We start from the raw sequence: 18652 nt of genomic DNA on the forward strand, positions 1-18652 counted from the left end.
TGACATAATAAAGTATACATGAAAGTCAGAGGAATTTTCTGAATGTAACATTTATAGACATATACATACATTCAAGCACAATTTACTCCACTAAGTGTTAAACTATTGCCAGTCATAAATGATAATTATATTTAATTAATAAGTAATTTATAAATCAAGGCCCTTTATCTTTTAATGATAAGAGTTTCAGAGTTTTACAAAAGCGAAACAAATTTCTTAAATTATTTTTCACGCTCAATTTTACCAACTCAAGCATTCAAAAATTCTGTGGCGTACCACGAAAATACATGACTTTACATTCGGTAGATACATTTAATGTATGTCTCATCACTCCCAAAACTAAACCCTTATATTAACGAGAGAAACTTTCTCAGAAGTATTACTTAGAATAGAAAATAAATAAATAAAGCCCAATGGTAGTGCATGATCCTTGTTTCAATGTTATTCTCTTTCTCTGCCTGTGTTTTCTACTTATTTTCTCTCTGTTACTGCGTCACTATTCTTATTCAGGATCACTGCTTCATGAGGTCATGGGTTGGGTTAGGTCACAATCACAATGTATTAATTGATGGGTTAACATGTTTAACACTGTCCGCATCAAACACACTTTTATGTATTCATAAAATTGGCTTTCTTTATGGATTTGTGCCTTGAGGCACCAATATCAACAATTATTTTAAAGGTTGAAACAACATGTTATTACCCTAAGTTTATCTTCAGTGTTTTTCATACTTAACACCTTGGGGACCATTGCTTGCTGTAAAGCAATATCTGTAGTGCCAATGTTGGCGAGAGGTTATTTATTGAATGTAAAGCAAAAAAAGGTGGGAGACAGTGTATTAAAATTAGGTTGTACTTTGTTCTGAGTTTCAACGAATTATCATTTTGTTCTGTTCAAGGTCAGTTGTAGACTTTCAAAAGATAGCCCCACATCAGTCTGTTTCAAAGGGTTTTAATTAACACAAATTTTACAAGCCTCCTGATTCAGTTGTAACTAAAGCAAATGGAGCTTAACTAGGTAAATTTATAAAATATAATTCAGCTTCAGGTGGCAGAAAGGTAATATACCTGTTTATTAGTTCTGTAGGCAAATGTTGAAGTTATCACATAAACTCCCTTTCGTGCCACCCCAAAGATTGCAGCAAAAAATGTACCACAAGAGTCCTTAACGTGACATGCTTATTATTCTGTTTGTACAATAGCTACCCTCACAATTAAGGCTCAAGGTCTGGGAATGTATTTGAGGTTAATTGTAGTTCCCTGTACTGGTTTTAAAATCTGAATATCCCTCATGGATGTTGCTTTGAAAAATATTAGATTTTTAACTTGTTGTTACATAGCTGTAGACATTTTGTATTGGCCTGAACTGAATATTGAAAAGCTTAAATTTCCACATGTCAGGTTGCCTAAAGATTTTTTTTTTTTTTTTTTTTTTACCTTATTGCTAGGGGCCCTGTGAAATTCACGGGAGAATTAGAACATGATTAACCTGCAATTCAGTCCTAAACCTCAAGATGTCCATGTAGCCACTCCAGCTAAACTGATCAAAATAATAAAGTAATCAACCCTTTAAATTCTGGCTACTTACAAAACACCCCCTAATTACAGGGAGCAATTATTGCCATTCTAGAAATTGATGCATTTAAAGAAAAAGCCTACCTCGAGACTTGTTTTAAAACAGATGCACCAACAAACTCAAAAGGCATTTCTTTAAGAGATTGCATGCAGCAGTATCCACCTGGTGTGCTGCACATTGATGCCTATAACTTATTTTGAAAGCCGTAATGTAACCATAATTGATCAAATGTATAATAAAGTTGCAGAACTAATAAATGCCAAGCACTGGCATAAGAGTTGCATAGCACAGATGGCAGAATAAACAAACAGTGTGTTAAAACTTTCCATAAAGTTTTTGAAAAGTTTATGAGCTACAGCAAGCCTGATCAATGTAGAATAAAACCAAGGATTTTAGTCCAAGGTTCAGTTTGGCCAGTAGTTATGAAGCACCATGTTCCCAACTGGGCCGGTAACATTTTCTAATTGTGAAATGTATATAGTATAGTACGGCTTCCATTTCATGAACACAAGAAAATTGGTCAGCATGCCAAAAAGCTGAAAAAACGTATTTACAAACCCATTTTTAAAAACATACCCAGCCCCTAATAACGGCGTAATTGAACTCGCCCGAACTTTCTCGCTGCACCGCGCACGTTGTATTTGTTGTACAGTCAGAATCTGAGACTACGTACCGAGGTGCTGTTGTAAATACTCATTACCTAGACATGGCAATTTTTTACAACCAACTGCACCAATAAGCCAAAAGTAAAGTGTTAATAATGATAAAGAAAGAAATTATGGCAAAAAAAAATAAGACGAAAATATAGATTGGAGTGGGCGAAAGACTTTCTGGCTTCATGATGACAATGAAACAAATGTCAGTTACCCAGACTTGCAGATAAAACAGCAGCTTTTTTGTTGGGAATTCAACATTTAGTTGCTCTCATATCCAGTCTCACAATAATAGGTCGCAAGGCTAGCAGGTGTTTGTCTGCTGCTGTGACTGCAGTGAAAATAGATGCACTGATGGATACCCAGGTCCACAGCATGTAAGCTTGACAACATTAATTGAATTGTCTAACGTTGTTGAATTGATTTGGGATACAATGTGTTCAGGTCAGAAATGCCATTCACAATCTTTACAGGGCTTGTTCGTATCAGCAGTAAGACTGGTGCTGACTTGGGAAAGGCGACAAGCGACAACGATCTGAGAACGATTATTTGTATTATGATTAAGGCCCTGTGAAAATCGCGGAAATTTCCTTTAAAATTCACAGTACTGTCTCAGGTAAAGTAGCATATTTGGTGCACGTTCACCATTTAGGTCTTGCAAAACAAATAAAATGTGTAACCCATACTGATCTTGTGCATCAATTGACACATCAGTGACCAATGATAAGCAACCAGACTGTTTTACCAATTCCATAATCTCCTGCTTAATACTTGGCAACTTCAGATAAGTATTCACATCTTAGCTGGGCTGATGAAGGAATCACTCCACCATTTGCTACACTGTCTGAAGAATTTCCGTAACTTTTGGTTGTCCGGTTTTTCAAAAGGGATATTTGCGCAAACAAACGCCCCTGTCAGGTCAAAATTTAGTAAGTGGACTTTTGGAGTATGGAAGTCACTGTGTTTTGTTTCTTTGCAAGTAAAGCAGTCGCAGTACTGCTCCGGATTTCCGCCCTCCTCTTTTTGGTGAATCTAAATGCCTGTCAACAGGCGAGTTTTGATAGTGATCTACAGTAACTTTGCAGGACATACAGAACAAGAGCTTATATCTCCATCGCCGTGTAAAACTCCTGCTGGATACTGCTTTACGTGATCTGCTGCAGACACATTTTTAGCCTTTTTAGAGACATCAATTTTCTTGTTTTCAGTGTGTAGTATTTTAATTTCCTACTTAGATTGCATATAGTGACATGACAATCACTGCACAGCACCATATGCATGCTCAATATTACACGCAGGCTACATAGCTGTACAGTTTAGTTAATGTGACTTATTTTTATGTATGAAATACAAATAATTATGATTTTTTTTTTTTTTTTCATAAGAATGTTGTAAAAATCGCGGTATTGGGCTAATTTCACGATTTCCGCGCAGCCCGTGAAATTACGACTTTCACAGGGCCTAATGGTTATTGTTTGAATAGTGTTTATTATTAGGATTAGTAAAATCCATTAACCTTTTAGGGTTGCTGTTACCATGGTATCAGCTCAGTTGCGGGTTTGCTTGTAAAAAAACGAGTATCATTTGTACACATACATTTTCAAATCTTGAATAAAGTATTTTCATTTTCTGACAAGCACGCCAATGTGTGCATGTTAAATGGCTGAAATAATACAATAGCATACATTGAAAGGCTTATTGAGAGCCACGTGGGCTCTCTTTGGTTATCGTACACAGTACTAAAAATACAGAAATGAAAAACAATCATGAAAGAATATGCATGAGAGCTAAAGATTATTTTTTAATTTTTTTCCCTCCTTTATTTTTTTTTTTCAGGACCGAGTCCGTTTATGTTCCCAATGGAGTTTGCAAGTGCACTCGGCTCATTTATATGGTGTGTGAACCGGCTGTTTACAATACCCTGAAAGGCATCTATCGAGGCAGCTGTTGATGGATTGCTCCAGTTTTTAATATCGCATGCATCAGATTCTTATATATTGCTGTGGAAGAAAGCACTTTGACAAAAAGTAATTTGGGAAAAGACTGAATAGATTTCATTATTTTGCGAGTTTTGTTGCGTTCGGCAAGATTTTTGTGTTAGACAAAATTTCTACAGTGAGAGCTTCAGATACTCACACTGTCCATGTAGCTTTGGATTGCCAGATTTCCTCATAAGCCAAAAATAACACAATAACAATTTAAAAATTAAACATTGAATTTATTGCGGATGGTAACTCATTCGTTTATTTTTATAGTGTCACCTAGTCAAAACATGTCACATGTACAAAAAGCCACATTTAAAAAATAGATCAGCTATTACCATTTAAACATATGGTGTACATATAATCAGAATGGTTAAGCAAATAATCCACATGATTGCTGCTTTTTTTTTTTTTTTTTTTTTTTTTGTTTGAATAGCGCCAACACACTAATACATTATTCTGGTACTAACTTGCCGAGCAGGGTGATAGTGTTATGTACTTATTATTGGGCAAGTTGAAATTGTATCCCAGCCAGTAAAAACACTAACTCAGTGGCTCAAGGGCCCAGTGTTAAAAAATAAAATAAAATAAAAAATAAAAAATCTAAATGTAGAGCCCTGTAGACCCACAACATGTTTGTAGTTTGTATAAAGAACCCTTCCTGTTTAGATTGTATTCCAGGGTTTGATGCTTACTGTAAACCAGAAATGGAGGGATATCAAGTGTATGCAAAAGAAAATGGTAGTTGAATTTCTTTGACCGAATTTTGGAGAAATGCAAAATTACTATTTCCCAATTAAGCACAAAAGGCTAAAATATTTGTCAGTTGTTACCAATCCTGTTGATGCTGAAACAAGTGTATCTTGATACGGGCACATTTTAACAGAGCAGCTTCAATCCATGAATTCAGCACGGAGAATCCGCTTAAATGAATGGTTCTGAATGAATGATGATGGATTGTGACTGCAATTGCAGGTGATTTATGACTGTGAAGGGTGCTTCGAGCCTGAGTAAAATATAAATTTGGCCGGAGGTCTTGTCCACTGGTGCCCGATGGCTACCTGCACGAGGCCGGCTGGAAATACATGAACAGTTACATGCATACGACTGCCGCAGATAGGACATGGCTATGGGCCACCTCCCCCCAAAAGACAAGGCCACCAAACCATGAGTGGAGAATAATAATAATAATGAATGCACCTCACAATTGGCGGATAAAATTGGCCAGAGGCCTTGTCCTTGGGTGCCCAATGGCTACCTGCATGAGGCCAGCTAGAAAAACATGAACAGTTACATGATTCCCAGTGCCACAGATAGCAAGTGGCTGTGGCCACCTCCCCTCAAAAAGACGAGGCTCCTGAACCATGAATGAGTAATAATAAATTATTAATGCTGTCCACTGTGGCACTCTGCCACCTAACCCCCAAATATTGAACTTAATGAAAATCAGCAGCTGAGACACGGCCCGTCCCCCAGAGCATGACTGCGCTGGGGGAGAGAGCCCAGCCTCTCCAACTCGACCACGCACCCCGCAGAATTACTAATTATGAACCGCTCAGCACTCAGGTAAGGAAAAAAACCCTACTCTTTTTTTTTTTTTTTTTTTAAGGGGGAAACCTCAGGAAATCCGTGGCTGAGGGAAGCCCTTCCTCCAGGCTCTAAGCGTTTCGGCTTCCCAGCAGCCGAAACAAAAAGAAGCGACAAGAAAGAATACAAAGCTTTTATGCACTTGCTGATGACGTATTGGTTAGGGGCGGATTCTCCTTCCACAAAAGCAACCAAGTTTACAAAGATGACTGTGTTAATCAACTGACGATGCTTAAGTTTAATAGCAAAATATAATACACAAGAACTGAGAATGGATTTTTGTCTTTCATACAAACATAAATAACACTTATGGGCTTCTTATGAACAACTTTTTTTTGCATTACATTTAAAGAACAAAACAAAACCAATAAAAACAAATAAAAAATTAATAGACACAGCTTACATATGTTACAGAATCTGCCCAGGTTCCAATAAAGGTTGTAATATCTATAGTTTTCGGGGATTAATGCCAGAAAAGGGAAATCCATTTAAAAAAAAAAAAGTATACAGTATATATATCTGCTTTTCTGTTAAAGAAATATATCTAATGTCTTTTTTATTACTAAATGATTTGCGTGAAAGTGTACTGGTAAATTAAAACCTAGAATGTATTTACACTTATGAAATCTCTGAAATGATAAAACTTCCTTTTAAAATCACGTATTCACAGGGATGTAAGGGTTAAATGGCAGTTGCCATCTACAGCTTTCTGTTTATTAATTTGCTAAAACGTACTTTTGTAGTAATGGGATGACCAATTCAAATGGTTAAAACAATGTCATGGGATGACTGTAAAAGACAGTAAAAACTAAACAAGTCACCTTCAGTTGAAAGCCAGGCCAGTTGCTGAACACACGTTTAATTTGCCATTAATATCAATGCACTGGGTCTCATAACATTCTAGGCAATAGATGAAAGATGCCCTTGTCAGGCAGCCCAGCTATCCTTTGCAAAATAAAGGTGCAACTTTATCTCCTTCACTCTCTCTTCTCAATGCGCATCAAATTGCAATCAGTAGAAAATAGTATTTTGTATTACATTTCCTGGGAAAAATGTATTCATGTCTGTGACACTTCCTTTTTCCATAAAGTTCAAACACCTTTCATCTCTTACTCCTTGCGGGTTTACAGCAAGGGGTAACCAGAAGTATACCGGGCCTCAAGAGTCAAACTTGTGAGGAAAGTTTAAATAAATGTGCTATGGCCTAATTAGAAGTTTATTTTATTTTTTTTTTTGATTAATTTTATTTTTGTTTAAATTATGGAGAGGAATGATATAGTTGACCTGAAAAAAAAAAAAACATTTTCACACTGAAAATAGATGATATAATCTACAATTTTAGCAGTAAACAGAACTATATCTCACAAAGACGAATGCTAATAAGCATAGGAAATGAGTTGCCAAGGAGAAAGAACATATAAATGGATATTATAAATGGCTCTGATAGTGTGAATGTTTCTTCACGAAGAAGAGGTAGTGAAGGAAAGCTGGAAAGTGGAGATAAGGAAATTGAAAAATAAGCCTTTTTAGAAAAATTGCTAATGGCGATTTTAGCCTATTTTTTTTATTAAAAGACATGTACTTCTAGTACAATTATTATCAGTTTCTGTATTCTATAGAGTGCAAGTTAAACTAGTATGATTTCAACATTATTTTATTACATGTACGGTATGTATGCTGCTTTAATATGATTAGCTTTTGGGCAGTATTGCAGGTTTAGTTTTACAACACAGTGCTACCCCACGTGACCTATTATAGTACGAAATCGGGAAGGTCGTGGCTCCCATTTCCCCCCCATAATGCAGTTTGACCAGCAAACTTTGGGTGTACGTTCCAGATACCTTGTGATCCTATTGATGTTATCATATTATACAAGGATAAATTGTAATAGAAACAATTACAAAAAAAGAAAAAATCTACAACACTGATTTTTGTTTTACTGTTGTTTTAACATTACCGTATTTAAAACACATTTAAGTTGAAACTGGGACATACAGTACTTACAAAGCTCCCGTGCTTGCACTGTGGGTTTTTTTTGCTTTTTGGTAAATGTAAAAACAAACTGTCCTCTTTAGGTTATAAAGAGTAGGAAACAATACAAGTGTGTATAAACGTCCTTGTATTCTGAGTTATTTATTTACAGTTTAACATTTTTTATAAAAAAATCTACAATTTAAATAAGTGTGGTGTAAACTTTAAACTGGCGGAATAGCAGGTTCTATTATACTGTATATAGTGTAAAGACCCAGGATTTATACTGTTGCAGGACTAGTTACAGACCCTGTTGTTTGTGTGTGTGTGTTAGCAGGGAAACAGTAAGCTTACCTCGTTCGGGACAGGCGGGTGATGTCCAGGGAGGCGGAGACATGAAAGCATATAGGGGGGTGCCCACATCAGCGTGGGCAGAGCTGAATGAGGCAAGCCGCTGTGCGATACCAGGCTGACAGAGGCTGGGAACAATCATCCCAATAAACCATGGATCTGAGTACCTGCAAATTGTGTGTCTCCTTCCTTCATTTTTCACCGTATTTTACAATATTAATTTAGCTAGTGGGCAATCATTTTGGGAACAAAAATGCCAATATTCATTATAAGGCAACGCAACTAACGCAGACTCCTAATTATGGCCCCCGACAACCGCATGTAACAAGGTAGCACTCCTATAGGTGTCCTGACAAAAGTCTAGAAATGTTAGGCTACCATAACATTTTGCCCTCATTACAGTTCTGTGCTGCTTCTCATTTCCAGTCATTATTTCTCACACCTATTTTTCTCCCAATTTGAACTGCTGTATTACATGTCGAAGAATACGGTGGTCTGATCAGCATTTCCATCTGTCTAAGCTGGTACTGTTTGTTAGAAATGCTGCCTGTATGTCACGGATAATTCGATATTGGACAGTAACGTTTTGGTTCGTCTCTTCTCGGCAGCAAGTCACGTTGCTGCTTATGTATTCGGGCAGTGGTTTCTTCATCTTTTCTCAACAGTCACATTGCTGTTTGTGTACTCAGGCTGCAACGTCTTTCTGGTCTTTTCTCGGCAGTCAGTCACGAATTAAAGACGCAAGTTATTTTGGAGAAGAAGGAATTTTAATATGCCATTATTTCTATTAACTTGTACTTCTTTGTATGCATTTATATTATGCAATTCAGCCCCTACTGCTTTTATATAATCATATTTGTACATAACCACCTCAGAACCTTTATCTGCTGGTTGTATAATGATATCATCATCTTCTAATAATTCCTTTCGCGCTTCTTCATTCTTATTTAAATTTAGTTTGCCTTTAGGCCTGTTACTATTTCATTTTTAACTACTTCAATATACACGTCTAACCATTTCTTTCTTCCATGTGGAGGAGTCCAATGTTGATTTCTTTTCATTATTATTCCGTGTTCATGCACATATTCTGTGTTTTTCATTATAAAAGGATTTTGCTAGCCTCATTCTTCTTTCCCATTCTTTTAATTCTGTTATTAATTTATCCTTATTTATGTATCTTCTAGCCAGAAAAAAACTTGTGCCCCTTGCACAGTAATGCTTTCTCTGAGGCTGTTAATGTTTTATCAGATAAATAAAATACTGTGCCCACCACATGACCCTTAGTTTTTTCACTTTTGGACACCCGATTGTTAGTTGCTTCTTCATTACTAATACTTTGATACTTTTCCTAAATCCCCATTTTGCATTATTTTCTTTTTGTGTGGATGTATTTTATTTATTTTTTTTAACCTTGATTCTGTTTCCTTGCTATTGATATATTTCACATGTATCTATTGTTATTACATTTAAGTATAATTAATTAAAAATTATTTTTATGTAACAGATTGATTGGTTCTCCATTACATGGAACTGAAGTTTCTTTTCCTTCATATTTAAAGCATTCCTGGCCTACAGCGTTTAAGTAAACGTGTATTGGTCTATTTATAATATTTATAGCTACCACTGCTTAATTTCATGTTCTCAATGTTTTTTATAATACTCATCAAGGTAACATTTTTATCTATTTTCATTTCTGCTCATGTATTCAGTAACATATTCTCCCTTATTAATATTTAATAGTCTTGTGTTTCATACAAAATTCTACTCAAACACCTAAAAAAAGCAATTACATCTTTCTCTATCTTTAATATTTCCCTATTGATTGTGGTACTGGTCTTCTGCTACCACATCAAAGTGTATATTTTCAATTTTAAATATCTATCATTGGGTATTTGACTCTTGGGAATATTATTACATGACATATTAGAGGAAATGTTTTAGATTTCCTGTCAATTATTTTTCTCAAAATGCTTCGCTTCTTTTGTTATTTCTCTTATTTGTGATGGCAACAGTTTGACACAATTCATCCGTTATTTTTTTTTTTATTTCAAAATGAATTTCCCAAATTCTTCTAACTGATGTTCTCTTTGCTTCCTGCATTATTTTTAACAATGTTTAAGTAAATAATTTACATTATTTCTTTCTGAATCGTGTGGGTGTGTGTATTTACAAGAGTACATATTATAATACAGTAACAGAAACACATGTGTACATTTGGTACCCTGTGTCCTTTAATTAATGCTTGACTGGATAAGGCCTGTAAAATAAGCAAGCAAGTTTAACATGTGGATTGGAATGAGCTAAACAAATGTAAGCTTTTGGTAAAAGCTCCCAAGAAACTAATGGCTATGTTATTTTCAATTCAAGTGAGCAGCATGTGTAAACTAGTCTGAGAGACAGTATATTGGGTAATACTGGATTGAATAAAACATGTCCAAAGTACTTTATTTCTGTATGCGGCTGATTGCTTTCCATTCAACACTCTGCAAGAGCCCCGTCTTAGTTCTATCACTGTCACTTGATACATCCATACCAGTAAGCAACATTCTGTCAGAATTTATATAAGAGATAGGCATTTAAAGCAAGACACAATGACACAATAGCCTTTGCCCTGTTAATGTCAGACAATACAATAGTCAACAACAAACTCATATAGGGATGCGTACCCTAACTTAAACCTTTTCTTAAAAAAAAAAAAAAAAAAAAAAAGCATCCTACGATGAACTGAAAAGCTGAAAGTTTTGATCTGAGTGATGCAATAACACAGCACTTGCTTTCAGTAACTTCTACTTCACTGTGTATTTCCAATGATAAATACGAACTGGATTTCACCATTAACCACCCTAAAACTGTCTTAAAAAAACAGTGCATGAAAAAGACATTCTGAAAAGTGGCGAAGGGTGCTTAGTGGAAGCAATACCCAATAGTTCACAATACCTCAGAATGAAGAAAAGAACCTGCAACTGCAACGTTTCTCTCAAGGCTATCAGAAACTTCCAATTACATGTAAGCAAATCTTTTCAAACTGTCAAATTCCATGAAAGTAAATATTAAACATTAGCTGACATTATGAAGCAATTGCAGTAATTAGTATTATGTTAATACTTTGTACCATTAGGATACTCATCAGTCCCTGGAAATATGTAATAAGAAGAAAATGATTGATCAACTGAAAACTCACTATTTTAATAATTAGCTGCAATGTTTCGGATTCTTCAGATGGTAGAAATAGATAGGTACACTGATGTTGCACAGGGACTTACAGAAAATATCAACAGTTTTAAAAGTCATATATACATTTTTTTTTTAGAGAATGATAATTATATAATTAGGGCTGTCAATTAATCACTGTTAGCTTCTGCAATTAACGTGTTAGTCTCTTGGGTGATTAATTTTTTTAACGCATGTTAATCTGTGTTTGCTTTTATTATTCCTTGATGTTTTCTTTTTTTAAAACTTAGTTTTGTATTAATACACTGGGCTTTTATCAGCATCTAGTTTGTTTCTGCGCTGCACCATTTGCTTCCTGACTGGTGGTAACAGAGGAGTGGGGAAATTTGTGCAGGAACAAAACAACAAACAAAAAAAAAAAAACTCCTGCTTTGCAGTAATTACCTCATTCTGTCACAGCTGTTGTGAGGCAGTGATATGCAATTTAACCAAAGAATCATACTGAACATAGCATTGCCTGTTTTATCCAGAATAATCTTATTAGTGAAATTCAACTACTATTGTAGGTACTTTTTTAAAGTACATATGTATATATTTACATATCAGTAAATAAAAAAAGTTTTTTGTATATTAATGCCGATAGTCTATACATTACCGGGATTTGAAAAAGTAAGAATTCATCTCAACCTGACAAATACTGTGTCGCTAAAATAAATACACACATCATAGGTGGATCCAGGGGGGGGGGGGCTTCTGGGGGGGGGCGCCCCCCTTCCCCCCACCCCCTTTGTTAAAAATGTCCAAATACTGTTTACTTTAACAGTATGTTTCTTATCAGATACCCCCCTCCAAGAGAAAGCTATGCATCTGGGTCTTCATTAGAAAGAGCAGGCATGTGTACTGTGGTAACCAAGGAGATTACAGACCATCAGTTCTCCCAAAACATAAGCAGTTGGTCAAAAGCTTGCGGGTTCTGCAAAGTACATCTCCAAATGTAAAGCCCACTGGACAAATAAGCTGTACAATTTTTTATTTTATTTTTTAAAGTACCCAGTGTCACCAGAAACTGTCCTGTGCCATCAAGGGGAGAAAGCTGTTACTTGTCATGTGGAAAGTGAAACGCAGCATACACATATGAGGCTGTGTGGTCCAGTGGTTAAAGAAACTGGCTTGTAACCAACAGGTCCCCAGTGACAGAGTTGGTGATCTTTACCAAGTCCATGGCAAGCTCAATCAGCATGGCTATCAGCATACTTTAGAGGCATGCCATTCTATCAGGATTATGGCTAGTTGGGTAGTCCTTTATTCTTCAGGAAGATAATGACCCGAAACACACCTCAAAGAACTATCTGGCAAAGAAGGAAAGTGAAGGACAACTCAATCTAATGACCTGGCCTGCCCAGTCTCCAGACCTCAATCCCATAGAACATGTATGGGACGAACTGGACAGAAGAGTCAAAACAAAGCTACACACAAGTGCCCTACATCTCTGGGAATTGCTGCAGAAGAGCTGGGAAGACATGTCTGGCGATTTCCTGCTGAAACTTGTTAACCGAATGCCTCGTTTGTGAGGCTGTTATGAAGGCAAAGGGTGGCTATTTTGAGGCAATTTTCTTGAAAATTGCTTTGATACTAGTTATGTTTTGTATATGTGTTTTCATTTTCAAGTATATACGGAAACGTATATGACATAAAACTGTCAATTATGAAGAAAACCTAACTTTTGACTGGTACTGTATGTATGTGTGTGTGTGTGTATATATATATATATATATATATATATATATATATATATATATATATATATATATATATTTATATTTTTTTTTTTTTTTTTTTTATATTTTACCTTTTGATAAAAATATACAGTATAATTTGAAATGCATTAAGGTGAGTAATAAACTGACTCCATTGTGATTTAGCAGTTGGTTCAAACAATTTAACAGCACATGCTGGAGTTTTTTTGTATAATTCTGTGTAGATATAAAATTATAAAGGGGCAACAATATTAATCCACAAATAGTACTTTTTATGATGTTTTTTTGGATGTTAATAATAATAATAATAATAATAATAATAATAATAATAATAATAATAATAATGACAATACAATGCAAATTTCACTTTGATATAGTTCTTCATGCAAGCATTCCAGGCGCTTTACAAAAGAAATATAAAAAGCCTGTGTCTAATATATAATCCAGCTTCAAATAAACAGATCCAAACAAACATATTTTCAAACAAGATTTAGAAGATTCAGTTGTGCTAGCATTCCTGACATCAATAGGGAGCAAGTTTCAAATACAAGCGGCACTATAATTAAATGCCCTGACTCCGACAAACAGTTCAAACAAATTTTAAAGACTGTCAGAAGATTAGCATTTTCCAATCTCAGGGAATGACCAGGGATATATGCGGTCAGCAGATCTTTTAAGTCCTTATAGGAAGATTAGGGTCACATTTTAGAATATTCCAATGTTTCCAAATGATTTTTTTTTTTTTTTTTTTAATTTCATTGGAGACACGACTGTGTTCCATTATAAACTTAATTACTTTCTTTGTTTGTTCGCTCATTAACTGGTTTTATTCAATCTAATCATTTTAATTTGTGGAGTATTCTAAAACGTGATCTTAATCGGTGTACTGTCGACTATTCCGAAGAGATTCTGTTTTAAAAGAAGCAGAAACTGAAAAGATTCAGTTTTTTCTTCTATGTACAAATCATTTCACTGTGACAATTGGTTCAGTTTCAAGCCTTAAATTTGTCAGGTTAGAAAAGGCAATACTCGAGAGAGGGGAAATATAGTATAGTTATTAAAAAGGGAAACCTATTGGATATTTACTTTAAAAATAATGGAACCGCATGGCCTCAATGAGAATTTAGATCCATTAAGTCCATTCTTGTAAATGTTGTAATTGGTATTTGAATTATGATTGTAATTGGAATGTTTTGATGTATATGAGGTGTTGGGTTCTACCTAATTGTTTGATTTTAATTGAAAAAATGTGCTAGTCATCTAACAATCAAAGAGACAAAAGTATTAAAGTTTTATATGAAAATGTGCCATTAGTTTGTTAATTGATATTATAATTGAATGTAATTAATGACCCATATAAAGATAGTCGCTGCTCATATTTGTTCATTGTATCCACCACCTGACGGAAGACTTGTCCGAGTTGAAACGTGATGTGGACTTGCACTTTTAAATCTCCTGTTTGTTTAAATAAAATGAAAAGAATTTTTAATCCTTGACTGTGTGTACTTAACTGTCACAATCACCTTGAGCCATGGGAAATTAAAGTCTGAAGGACTAACCCCCACTTACTGGCATAAGTTAAGAGACAATCACTTGCACTACTGACTTACCTTACTGAGGTTGGCACCTTTGTATATTGAAACATTGTTGTGTATGAAAGGTTACATTGTGACTTTGATAATATATATATATATATATATATATATATATATATATATATATATATATATATATATATATATATATATATATATATATATATATATAAAAACTGCAGAACTACCGGGTCGTTGCCTCTTAAATCAGACCCAAACACGGAAATTGAGTTTAAAGCAATTGCGCGCACTTTTAATAAACACAAACACAAAACAAAATAAACACCTAGCTCCTATTCAGAGCACTAACTACACACAAGCTGGAACCTAACTGATACAGGATGGCTAAGCTGTTTACCTGTCACAGAACAAATCACACAGGTTTAACTCAACACTTACTTTAGACTGCACAGAACCAACACACACTTTCTGCTTCCTACCTCTCAGCAGCCCCAAACACACTGGCTGCATTCTTTAAATACCCTGCACCTGGCTCTAATTTACAATTAACACCAGGTGCAGAGGATTACTAAACAATAAAAAAAATTAAGCCATTAACGCCCAAATGTGCATTCTCACATGTTTTCTGCAGGGAAGGATTTTAACCCCCTCCCTGTTGTATTACTATATATATATATATATATATATATATATATATATATATATATATATATACACACACACACACACCAGTATACATTTTTTTTGTTTTTGTTAAAGCACACGTTTCACTTGTTAAACAGAAATAATCTATTATAAAAAGAAAACATACGAATTAATGCACCTTAATGTTGTATTTCGTCTATTATTCGTAATGATAAAACAAGGCAGACGTTACTTGGACCATGGTAGCGTTATAGCGAGCTATTTGCACCTGTTTTTAATAATTATCTATGTATCATGTGTTCATTTTTAGTGAAACAAGGGTTAGGATTATAACAAAACTGGAGCTACCATTCTCCATGACAGATTAAATTAGGATTTCCTAGATAATGAATAAACGTAATATCTTGTTAGAGCATTGCCTGTTATCTTATGAAATTGTAATATTTTTAACAGTTATTTAATTGTACTTGGTATATAAAATAAACTTGAAATTATATTCACATGGTTCTGCTACAGTACTGTAGGTATTTGTACTCCATTGTCCAATACGATTTGCATTGTGGGCCTTGCATGTATCTACATGGGGCGGAACAAACCTCAGTGATCTACAAATCAGGAAGCTCTGTTAGCAATGGTTTCTTGCTTTACTAATAATGTACGTGTTTATATAAAACAAAAAGCAGTTATACCGGTAATTATGTACGTGTTCACTCAGGGTCGGTCATATAAACTGCAGTGTCAGGTGTCAGAAAAATGCTACTGCATAAAATAAAATAATAAAAAAAAAAAGCTAGTAGCAAATTAAGAGTTTTGGGTAGCAAAATGCTACTAAATATACATTAACTTCGAGCCTTGTGTAAATGGATTGTACACTTTGTGTTTTTATTTTCTGTAAACGACATGGACGCTTTATAAAAAAACACAAAGTTGTTATAAACTGAATAGTTCAATAAATCTGTCTGGTAAAAAAACTAATTTTAAAAGTTGCTCTTTGCTGAATCCTTAATCATATATTCAGTTTTTCAGCTTGGGCAGGCCTTCAGGTTTGAACCCTTGTTATCACTAGCGCTTTGAGCCATGGATACAACAGAATACAATACAGGACGGGGTTATTAAGAAACACAGGCCATTGGGCCAGAAGATGACGAGATTTAACCCTACAGATACATTACCTGGAGTACTCCAAAGGAGAATCACAAATTAAAGTATGTGGTTCAAGAAAATCAAAAACTTATGCTGAAGACCAATACTAAGCTAGACCAAAGGTCTGAAACTTGTGAAATGTCTGTTTACAAGTACTGATGATACATATTGTGTTAAAAAGAAAATTGAAATAACCAGCACATCTTTTATTTCATGATTGAACTTCATCTAAAAGTAGAATTGTATCTTACTGTGAAAGGTCATAGCACAGAGACTTAAAGAAATATATATTCAAGGGCATGTGAGTCTACCATCATATTACTTTTTGCCTCTGTGTATTGAGACACATTTCTTTCCCTTGCTTTCAAACAAACAGTACTTGACAATTAGTTTCAGTAGGGAACAAAGTAAATGCAGGAATACATGGGTGAATGAGTTCTACATTATAAAAAAAGCTGTTGAATTAATGATTGCATTTCATATGATCTCATACCTTTTGACTGTCGCTCTGACCATATTTCAATACTGTAAAACCTTGCTAATCTGAACTGTGGTAGTGAATGACCTACAATATAATCTGAACCTTGCAATCATAATGAAATGCATGCACATATCAACTGTATGAATTTTCAATAAATATTACACAAACAGAGACCTGCACAGGCATAGTACTGCTACTTTTTTTAATAAGTTAAGGGAAGTTAGTGACCTGAATAATATTGATACTAGTATTTTTCCGAATGATTGGGAAAACCTTTTCAGATTAGATTGTAGTAAATATTCTTTGCAGGGTTCCAATTCATTATTTTCCCATTCTTACTGCAGGCAAATCCAAAGGATCTTATAAAGCTGGTCAGAAAACATGTCGCTGAAAATGCTAGTGCTGATTGGCCAGAAAGAACTTGAGAAACTTATTCAGCAGCTTTACCTTTACAAGGAGCGACCTACAGACTTCACCCAGGTGCAGGTTGTACAGGGTCAGGGGAGAGGAGTCGACATGCAGAGGTTTTCAGCAGACAGCCAGTACAAGAGAGATAGACAATATTGACCTTGGTAGAGTAAGTACCTCTCCTCTGTAGTAAAACATATCCTAGTACTTTGCTATGTTTGTGCATTTTAATGTTTTGTTTTGTTTTTTTTTCTCACTAGTGTATACATATTTGTTTCAAAAGAAATCCATCTTACAGAGCACTACAAATGTCAAGTTTGAGAAACATGTGTATTTGAACCTCCATATTTATTTTTTCATCCAAATAAATTAACTAATATCAACTGAATTGATATTGTGCACTCTTTCAGCACTAAGACACTTTACAGAAAGAAAACCCTGTAAAAATAGATGTGTAATACTGAAATATAAATTAAAGCAGACATAAATTTTAATATGTCACGTTAGTTAACAGGTCTGCTGTTTTTGAGTGGTGTTATCTTTCCTGTAGTGAAAGAGTGGTTTGGAGTTTTGAATACAGAACCGTAGTGTTGAACTAGTCACTGTGTGACCTGAATATAACATTTGATGGTAAGAGATTGGAGTTTTTCCACATTAAAAGACATTTGCAAGCATGTTGCCTACTTCAATGCTGGTCACAAAAATCAGTCAAATTCATCAGAGGAAAACATAGTGTTAATGTTCAGCAACAGTGCTTGTATACTGTAAGTGTGGAGCCTGCTCAGTGAGAAATCAGGAGAAATCTGCAGCCAGTTTCTTGAAAGTTAAATTTTTTTAATTTATGGCTATATACAGGAAACGACAACCAGACAACTAAGAAATGAAAACGGAGGGGTTCTTGTTTGTTTGCTTCTTAAAAAATTGAATAGTTCACATGTGTCTGACGGGTTATTTTTAGTATAGCCTAGCCACAGTGGTAACATGTTAAATGTAAAATGTTCTTCTGTTCTAAAGCACCTGTCTCTTTGCTGTGAGCTATATGATTTAACAGTGTTATGTTGTTTTATGACTCTTAATTGTGAATATTTTATATCCAGGACCCTAGAAGAGAATTTGTACAAGTTCTCAATATCTCTAGCTCAATTTTACAATATTCCACTTTGGGAAGTATACATGACACACTTGGAATTACTTTTCACTGACAGTGGGTAAGCATCCTTTTGGGAACAAAAAAAAAAACACAGGAATGCACTTAAAGCAGATGTGTCAATAACCCCCGGGGGGTGGGGGAAAGTGTGTTGCTTAAGGGAAACAGCATTGCTGTGGCATGTTACAAGGTAATAACTCAAGTCAATAAATCCTGAAACGTTT

The 18652-nt window shown here is 34.9% G+C and overlaps 1 pseudogene; it reads left to right on the forward strand.

Annotated features, from left to right (window-relative positions):
- The window catches only part of LOC121317738, a 213010-nt pseudogene that overhangs the window by 130746 nt on the left and 63612 nt on the right, over nucleotides 1-18652 (forward strand).

This window comes from Polyodon spathula, chromosome 6 (assembly GCF_017654505.1).
Source record: "Polyodon spathula isolate WHYD16114869_AA chromosome 6, ASM1765450v1, whole genome shotgun sequence".
Lineage (NCBI taxonomy): Eukaryota > Metazoa > Chordata > Actinopteri > Acipenseriformes > Polyodontidae > Polyodon > Polyodon spathula.